This window comes from Amblyomma maculatum, unplaced genomic scaffold (genome assembly GCF_055883805.1).
Source record: "Amblyomma maculatum isolate TAMU_Amacu unplaced genomic scaffold, ASM5588380v1 scaffold_13, whole genome shotgun sequence".
NCBI lineage: Eukaryota > Metazoa > Arthropoda > Arachnida > Ixodida > Ixodidae > Amblyomma > Amblyomma maculatum.
The window spans coordinates 10,368,915-10,378,004 of record NW_028146738.1 but is presented as its reverse complement, the minus strand read 5'-3'; the positions used below and the strand labels follow the sequence as shown (position 1 = coordinate 10,378,004).

General features: G+C 44.0%; 1 pseudogene; it reads left to right on the top strand.

Moving 5' to 3' along the window:
- The first annotated feature begins 331 nt into the window (after nt 1-331).
- Nucleotides 332-1,331, top strand: LOC146172187 (uncharacterized; annotated as a pseudogene).
- Nucleotides 1,332-9,090: the final 7,759 nt, after the last annotated feature.

Here is a 9,090-nt window from a genome sequence, read left to right as displayed (position 1 = left end):
CCAGTGCACCTGCAATGGCTAACCATTGGTATGATATTGGCATTGACAATGGGTCATCAATAAAATAGCTGGTATTAAACAAATATTGGTAATACCATGAGGGTATAATGCTGGACAGTAATGGCAGGAATCATGGTGCATGAATGGAAAGTCTAATATGCCTACAATGGTGGCTCCAGCTTGGTTGAACACTGGACCAGTCTTGGAACGAAAGATGTGCCAAGAATGGAGAATGTAGTAAAATGCCCAAATGCCAATATCAATCCAATATTGATGCCATTCGTTTCCAGTGGTGAAACATTGTTGGACCAATGCTGGTGTGCTGCTTGGGATGGTACTGCCATGTCATGTGGACTACGGAACCACAACCAAGGCACCAAGGCACCACAAAAGAAGAGCAGGGTACTCATCGCTGAAAAGTGAGGTCGTGGATTTGTCCACATTGCACCTCATAAACCTGCATGGAAAGTTTAAAACCAGCAAATTGGATTGCTTCGCAGATGTCCAGGAAGCCAACAACTTCATGACAGTAAAACGAAAGAAAGCTGAAAGTTCAGACCCTGAAGATGTGCATGGACTACCTGCAAGGTGGCTGGAGCGAGGTAAACAGGGTGATATTTTGTTGCCATACACGCAGGAAGAAGTTGCAGCCTTAGAAGCAGGCACACGACTTCAAAGTGGTTGCCTCCTTTGGCATAGATATATGGAGGGCATCATTCAGCATCACTGGCACATAGAGTGTTCACTTGGGTCAAAACATGTCAAACAAAAATGGAACCACATGATGCCCGAAGTCTCACTGCTCCAGTAATGGGAGGGAAAAAAGTTAGGGAAACATTTGCTATGAAGCGGGGACTATTGTGCGAGCCCGAAGTTCGACGAGCCTTTCTGGACCAAAATAATACCCATGTGGAGCTGGAAGTTAGTGAGACTGTCCTCTTCCTCTCTCGGGAGGACAGCTTCCTAGGAGCAAGCCCAGACGGTTTTGAGAAGTGCAAATGCTGTGCACCACGGCTACTAGAAATCAAAGTTCCTCTCAAGGTTGAAGACTGCGAAAATGCAGTTGTGTGACGGACAGTTAAAGAAAAGCAGCAAATATTATATGCAAGTGCAAGTCCAGATGGGTGTGACTGGCCTGGATTCCTGTGTACTCTTCGTGTACAGCAAAGAAAAGTGTGTGCAAATTCTCGTGCCCTTTGACAGTGGTTTCTTTGCAGAGTTAGTAAAATGTTGCAAATTTTTTGCTACTATGTATTTGCTACCCCACATTTCCAGCAACTGCTGAAGTACTGTATTCTGAAGTTTGGACAAGAAATGAATACTGCTGTCTTTTTCTTCTGTACTTTCTTGTGTAATTGCATGTGATCAGCAGCATTACGGATCTGGGAGAACAGGTTAGCTGTTAAAAACCTGCCTTGTTATTAAAGTAGCCTAACTGACCGCTGCAGCTGTGCTGTGTAAGTATCTTTGTATTGTGAGCACTCTTGAATAGCATTTGTACGTTGGCCTAGGTGCACTAATAAATTATTTAACTGAGAGGACAAAGAAGAATGCACACTGAAGCAATCAGGAATCATAAATTTCACTGCTGGATTCTTTAACATGGTATTAAGCCTTTCTCTAGTGCACAATTGATCATTTTCTGGCTGACGGTATAAAATGAATGATAATTACTGACGTTGTTTCGACACTGTTAAGTTCCCAGGCAGCACAAAGCATTGGGCCAATGTTGTAAGTACAACGGCAAACAGTGGCCCTAGATTGGGCCAGCCTAACCAGCATGCTCCCAACATAGGATATGCCAGTCAACCCAATGTCCAACAACGGCCCTGACTAGCCAATGCTCTCCCAGTGTTGGCGCTGCCAGTAGCCAGCACTGGCTAGCTTGGGCCAAGATGTACAGTGAGTTCCCGATATTAGCACTGCCTTGCATACAGAATGTCTATATTGGACCGAGATTGCCGTTGTTCCACCCATAATGGTCGCACCGGGTCTTAAAACTGGCTATAATGGGCCAAGATGTCCTGCGTTCCTCCCTCATTGGGTTTTCCATTTTTAAAACTGGCTACAATGGACCAAGTTGTCCTGTGTTCTTCCGGCATTGGAGGTTCCGGTTTTTAAACATGGCTACAATGGACAATGTTATCCTCTGTTCTTCCAGTATTGGATGTTCAGTTTTTTAAAGATGGCTACAATGGGCCAAGTTGTCCTGTGTTCCGCCGTCGTTGGCCATTCAGTTTTTAAAACTGGCTCCAATGGACCAAGGTGTCCTGTGTTCTTCCGACATTGACCCTTCCGTTTTTTTAAACTGGCTGTAATGGACCATTGCAATTTGTCTTGTGTTTTTTCAGTATTAGCTATCCCTGTATGAAAACTGCCCACGATGGACCACTTTGTCCCCTAATCTCGCAATTGTCATTGCCATCCTAAAAACGCAGCTTTATATGGCTGCCGAAGTGAATATTTTCCATTGACCATTCAATCAAAACAAATTCTTCATTTTTATGGTTGAATACACGTGCGCTGGACGCCAAACCGCGGCATTTAATTCCGACAACATTTCAGCCGATCGTTCGGACCTCACAGAGTACCACGTACGGGACGACAATTACTATAATGCATTCAAGCACATACTGCAGCCACTGTCTGGATTCGTCTTTTCGGTGCACTCATATGCGGCGCACCTTTGGGGGTCAGCTATATGTGTTTACGGTTTTAGCCTATTGGCATGCATGCAGATTTCGTCGCAGGAGCATACGTTTGTCGCACAATTATATCTGATGATAGCACGACCGGGCGACCACTTTTGTATACCCCAGACCGACTAGCACTCACGACCCAATATGCCTGTATTGGACGCCGATTACATCCCTGCATCTATACTTAACCTATAGTACAAATCCAGTTGTCAGTGAGAACGCGCATAAAAACGAAATCGTGTCGCCATAGCATGTTCACGTGACATTAAATTAGGGATTAGAAGGTAGCTTTTTCATTGCCGAGAAGGAAAACGTTGCCTCGAGTTGAAGGAACAAATGACCATTTTCTCAGCGATGTTTTTGTTCTAGTACTTTTGTATTATCCATAAGGAACTACGCGCAGCATCGTCTGTTTACCTGGAGAAAGGACCGAATATGATGTGTGTACTTTCTAGACGCAATCACTGGAAAATGAAAAGCCGGAAGACTCGCGAGGTTAGCATTTTAGTTTTGGGCATTCACACGGTGGTAAAAAATGACAGTTTTTTGTGCAGACTGCGAGCATGAAGGCCCCGGTACATTTATATTGCGCACAACATATATATCGCCAATAAACAACAAAAATAGTTTTTTCCGCATATTAGTTTAGAGTTTGACCATTCCAACCGCGCTAGGCGGTGGCAAAGGAATAAAAAAACTGTACAGGAATGAAAATAATGTGCGCTGTCGAGTTATTCGAAAAAACGAATGCAGCCTAGGAACACTGTTTTAATGAGGAAGTTTTCCATGCCCTTTCCAATTCTTTCATTCTACTAAAATGATTTGGAATACGTTGCTTGCTCATTGAACGTTATCATCTTTTTGTGCAATCCGCGTTAAGGTGAAGGTGATTGCGAAAAACGTCTGTGTGTTGCCTGATGCCACAGCGCATCAGGACCTCGACGCGCACAAAATTGATTCTGAATCATTCATTGCTGTGTCTGTCAACGTCGATTTGCGAAGTCGAGACAAAACATGAGCGAAGAAATAATGTTACAGCTGGAGAATGATGAAGACGAAGTGGCGCGCTCGTTTGTGGAAGATTAAAAAAAAAAGTGCGTCGAATGGGCGGCCCTCGTAGCCTGGCTCCTTGGCTGTTCCTCAATGTATATATCTTTAATCCTCTTTTGTAAATATATTTGTCCCTGTTACAAAATTATAGGCCAAAATTTAAAAACCTTGAACAATTCACAAATTCCGTAGAATGTTCAGAACAGCGCGGTGCGCTATAATTAGACAAAGGCTTTATCGAAGTGGCCATAATTACTTTCGCAACAAAATTATGCAAGGTGTTTTAATGGTTTTGAAAGCTGAGGTAGTGTAGAATAGGTGGAAAAAGTTTAAACAATGAAAACTTTTTTTTTCCTAAAAATTTTCAATGTTCGCTGTTTTCTGTAAATTAGCGCGATCGTATCTCTGTATCCAAATGTCATAAAAATATGAGCTTTAGCTGTTTGCGGATAATTATGCTGAGAACATATTGTGAAATTATTGCTGCTCTACCATGAACCTTTTCTGAAATAAAGGCCTGCAAATTAGGAAAATTTTCGTTTCCTGGGCCGATGTTGCGAATTTTTATAAAAACATCTACTCATAATTTTCAGCTAGCTAACTTGGCCAAAATAATACCACTATTTATAACCAAAGTTGGCCAGAATAGAACAGAAGCTCGGAACTCCGCCTCTTTGACATTATTAATCAGTCATCACGCAACAATATATAATATTTTGAAGTAAATATAAAAGGTCGAACGACCATCCTTTGTTCGATCATAGGTGGCGAAAGGGAGGGGACGGGCGCATTTGTCGATGCACCAACTGTATGGATTTACGCAAGAATGTGGATGGTAATTGGGGAGGCTTTCTATTTTTTTAGAAAATGTTACGTCCGTGGTTGGCTTGAAGAAACAATGCGTTTGCGAACACACAAAACAAAACTATTTATTAGAACTCGACTCGAGCGGTGCGCGCTGGCGCCCGCTCGGCACGGTCCGAATTCACGGCTGGACGGTGCAAGCAGAAGAGGGCTGGGTAAAGGAGGAATGGAATGTTGAGCGGTTCGTTGTTCCCCCTCGCCTACGCGTCTACGTGCAAGACACAACAGACAGCATCCCCAGCTGCGCTGCTGTGCGGCCTCCTCCCGAAGCGTTCATTTCAGAGCTTGTTGAAGACGCTACAAGACTTGTGACAGCTTCTTAAACCTTTCTTTAATTTCTTCCCTCACTAATTTTCTTTTTCATTGGGGTGTGCATAATTTTCTCTTGCGCCTGTATATGTTACATGTGCTCCGGTTTGTGCTTGCTACATATCAGTGAATAGCTGAGCTGTGAAATGTCGCCGGAGTACGGATTACAGCAACGGCGGGATACCATCGGCATTATCGGACTCAGTGAACGCCGTGATCTTAGACCGTGAGTATATATCTTTGCAGCATGCCATTGCTTCATAATTGGTTCTATTAAATCTCCTACCAGTCCCAAATGTTCTCTTTCCGTATTCTCCTCGAAACAACTGCGCGAAGCATGACTTCAAGAACTAAGCGAATTTTCGTCCAGGTTACATGCAAGCAAGTGCGTGGACTTTTGCTGGCTGCGATATGAATAGCATTTGCGCCGAAAATAGAGGAGCCGTGCGTAACAGGTGTGTGTGCCACCAACGCATGACAGAACACTGCAGGCAGCCATTTGCGCAGTTTTTTGACTGTGCAGCGCGCCGCAATCAATTAGTAACCAGATACTATGAGCCCGGCTTTGTACATATATTTTGGACGGCCTCTCTTCTGCACGCAGGAAGCCATGTTCACACAGTTTTTGGATTTTGTTAAGAGTTATGGGCAGTTTTTTGTTTTCAGATGTACAGACGAAGTTTTGAAAACTGTTCGTGCCGTCTGTGCAAGCGAATTTTACAGTGGGACGGACATTATGTGCGTGATGCCGCTTGATGATTAGGCTATAATTAAGTCATAATGAACCTCCACTTTTATAATGGTTAATATCATATTGAGGAATTGAAAGCCGTGAACAGCGCAAGTGAGCCCCTTTTCAAAATTTTCTTAATCGATGCCCCCCTTCTGAGCACGCGCCTTCAGGTGAGGGCGTTATCAGAAAGCGGCGACAATAGGAGAGCGATTTCGCAGTAAAGACAGTAAAGAATACGTGCGCGCGGCGACGCCCTAGCTTCATACCACGATTTACTCAGTCATCTTTCGCTCCCATTCTACGTTTATCCCCATCTGCACGGGTACGGTAGCCTAGGCATCGCCTAATTCACCTTCCTGCTATTCCGTTCTTCTGTTTCTTTCTCTTTCTCTGACGTCTTTTGCGTTTCGCAAGAGCCTTTCGCGCAAGCGCATGAAAATTTAACCGACTAGGTGTAAGGCCCAGGGTATGCCTTTCACTTCGTGTGTGTGTGGAAGACTCTCTTTCTCTCTCTCTGTCTCCCTCCATCTCTCTCTCTGCGCTGCTTTTTGCGCTCTAAACAACTCATGCCGACACAAAATGTTAGAAACTTAGGCAGACTTGGTGACCTGACGGTAAATTGTCATAACGCGGCATTTCGAAAAAGGTGGGTAGAACAGCCAGTACCTAACAGTAATTGATATTTTGAGACTGCGAGCGTTGTTTTGTCAGTGCTGGAGCTACAATGGAAATCTGTCGATTCCTTCTCTTTACGACCAAGTCCTTAAACGTTTTAGTTCCTGCATTAAAAAGCCGCTAAGTGAATGTGAGAGGTCATCGGCGCTTATGAACAGCAATGATACTTTCCGCTCCCATTTTGCACCAACCCACTGCGAATATTCCATTGCCGTTCTTGCTCTTCAGCTGAAACTCGCGCAGCAAGCTTTCCGCGCGTAGCTGATGACGAATGTTCAACTGCAAGTATGTCATGAGATACTAATACCGCAACGCCACAAGATACTTCACTCGCCTCACTGCAACCCGAGACTTCCGAATCGCGGAATGCACAGCAGCGGCACGGTTCCTGCAGGAGCATCGTCGTTTTTCATACTTGGCGCCAATATATAGCAGCAGACGACAGCGCGCTTTTTCTGTCACTTTATTTTTCTTTCTTCAGAATGCGTAACTCGAATTTGTGCTTACGTAACCTGGCACCGTCCTTCTGCACATGTCCCGCGTACGTCACAATTTGAACAAAATAGCGAATTTTCGAGAATAGGGCCCAAGCTTCAGTTTTAATTCTATGAATTGCGGCTGTATGTATGTCTTCGTCTCTCGATTGTGTCATCATCGGGAACGGAGGCTGACTTGTACAAATATCTAGTGCTTCGTCAATAAGTTGTCTTCTCAACGTGGGCTCCTACGAGCGAGCCCCCTCTACCCTTCCTAACGGCCACCTCAGCCGACGCAACAGGACGCTTCTCGATATTTGTTGATGGTGAGAAAGGCGTTTTCACAACGATTTCTGAGAATCAATAAGATATCAACATTCAACAGTCGAGGTCTGATTCGTTATGCATAGGAGATATTGGCAGTGTACACACCGATGTGTCCGTCTTGCGCCTATCAGTCCTTTTTTTAGGCGCTGCAAGAACCAGCAAATATACTCACCAATACTTCTCTCACTGCATATTGCTCGAATAAATGTTGCATTTCTGGGTCGAGCATTTAAAAAGAGTGCATAAAGCAAAGCACAGCGCACGTAAACAGGAAGCTAGGTTGTGAAAAATTAGACTGCATTCCGAATGATGACCACAATGCAGGTGCTATCTAGTATTTATTGGTACCTTTCTTGCAGCAAATTAAGGTGAATGCTGTCGCTGCACGCGTCGGACATTGAAGACCTTAGACATTGAAGCTTATTGTTAAAATAAATTAGGTAAATTAGGAGAGAGTGTATTTTATATTACCCCTTTAGCGGGTAGTTTGCTATAGGCAGAAATTTTCTTTTCCTAATTTTTTTACATGTTTTTTTCTGAACAGCGACCAAAGCTCTGCATTGTTGGCATTAAAAACGAGCCAACCACTCATTTGTTCACCGGTCGTTAGTAGTAATCGCTGGGTCCATCTACTGTCAGGCCAATGCAATGTCATCCTTGTACCTTATTGATCACATGGGTATTGAGCGCTTCGATAATATCGTCACGTGCTGTTGACAAGGCCGTAGACACCAAACGAAGACACAGGTTTGAAAGTACTGAAATTAACTATTGTCACGTAGTCGTGACGAGGTCGACGACACAAATGAATGGGGTCGATGATTGCACAAAGAAACTCTTTATTTCGGCTGACTTGCGCCCGCCAAAGAACTAAGCAACTCGGTGGCGGCGATAGCAGCAAACGCGCACGTCGGTCGTCGAACAAAGAATGCTCGTCACACTCGGCAATGCTCAATTTAAAGGCTGCACAGAGCAATCTAGATAACGTCGCAAACAGCTACCATCACAGGATGGAACATTGTGGAAAGACACCCGAGTGGCCGGAACCTTCGAGACAGATCTCGGTGCATCTTGAGCTACAACAAAACTGATAAAGGTGTGACTCGCGCCATCGAGCATTAACAATGATTACGGAACGGATACGCGGTCCAGAATCAGAGTGATAAGCCTGTATGCCGGCGGCTGTTAAAAAACAACAAATACTGTTTTGAAGGTTTCGCGGCACTATTTATTGGGCTCACTTGCGCCCGCAAAAGAACTAAGGAACTGGGCGGCGGGGATAGCAACAAACCTGCTCGTCGATCGCGATACTTAGACATTACTGTCGCTACATTGCATCATGTATAGTCGCTACAATCGTGTTATAGGTAGGCGATTTCTTCTATATTCTATGTTAAGAGCTTATTGTTAAATTAAATTAGATAAATTAGGAGAGAGTGTATTTTATATTACCACTTTAGCGGGTAGGTTGCTATAGGCAGAAATTTTCTGTTCCTAATTTTTTTTTACATTTTTTTTTCTGTACAGCGACTAAAGGTCTGCATTGTTGGCATTAAAAACAAGTCAACCACTCATTTGTTCACCGGCCGTTAGTAGTAATCGCTGTGTCCATCTACTGTCAGGCCAGTGCAATGTCATCATTGTACCTTATTGATCACATTCGTATCGAGCGCTTCGATTATATCGTCACTTGCTGGTGACAAGGCCGTAGACACCAAAAGAAGACACAGGCTTGATATTACTGAAATTAACTATTTATTGGGCTTACTTTCGCCCGCAAAAGAACTAAGCAACTGGGCGGCGGCGATAGCAACAAACGTGCTCGTCGATCGCCATACTAAGAATGCCGGTTACACTTGTCCGTACTGAATTTAAAGGCGGCTAGGAAAGATCTAGATAAAGCGAGTACTAGCATGACGGGAACATTGTAGAAACACACGCGAGCGGCTGTAAGCTT